Raw genomic sequence first — 659 nt, 5'->3', positions numbered from 1 at the left:
AAATATTGAATTACTGCAGGCAAGGACTGAAATACTATCGTTGTAAAAAATAATAAAATTATTACACGAGGAACTAAACAAGAAGAGGTCAACTAATGACGATATTTCCACTAACCCCAAAGAAGTTGTCACCTTCGGTGTATCAACAAGTAAAAGCAAAATCAAGAATTTAAACAACTGCTCTAATGGAAAAGGTTCAAGCTTGGATAATGTTAATAGAAGTGTGGAAAACTCAACGCAACATAACCTCCAATTTTCGAGTTTGATAGATTTAAATACTTATGCAATACCAAGCATAATTAATGGAAGAATGTCAAGAGTTGATTCAAATCAGCTAGCAACTCTAAAAACACCATCATTAAAGGAAGTGAAACCAAATCCCTCCAAAATGTCAGAGAGATCAATTCATAGTAAACACGAAATTTGTATAATTGGTGATAGCCATGTTAAAGGCTTATCTGACAAGCTGTCTAGTGACCTTGACGAGTGTTTTAGTGTAATTGGTATCTCAAAACCCAATGCTAACACTGATGGAATCATATCTTCTTTAAATCTTTTAACAGAAAACTTTACAAAAAATGACCAGGTTATATTCTATGGTGGAAGCACAGATATCAGCAAGAATGAATCTAAAAAAGGATTCTATTCCTTAAAAACTT

This window comes from Cryptotermes secundus, unplaced genomic scaffold (genome assembly GCF_002891405.2).
Source record: "Cryptotermes secundus unplaced genomic scaffold, Csec_1.0 scaffold682, whole genome shotgun sequence".
NCBI lineage: Eukaryota > Metazoa > Arthropoda > Insecta > Blattodea > Kalotermitidae > Cryptotermes > Cryptotermes secundus.
This window is presented reverse-complemented; position numbering follows the sequence as displayed.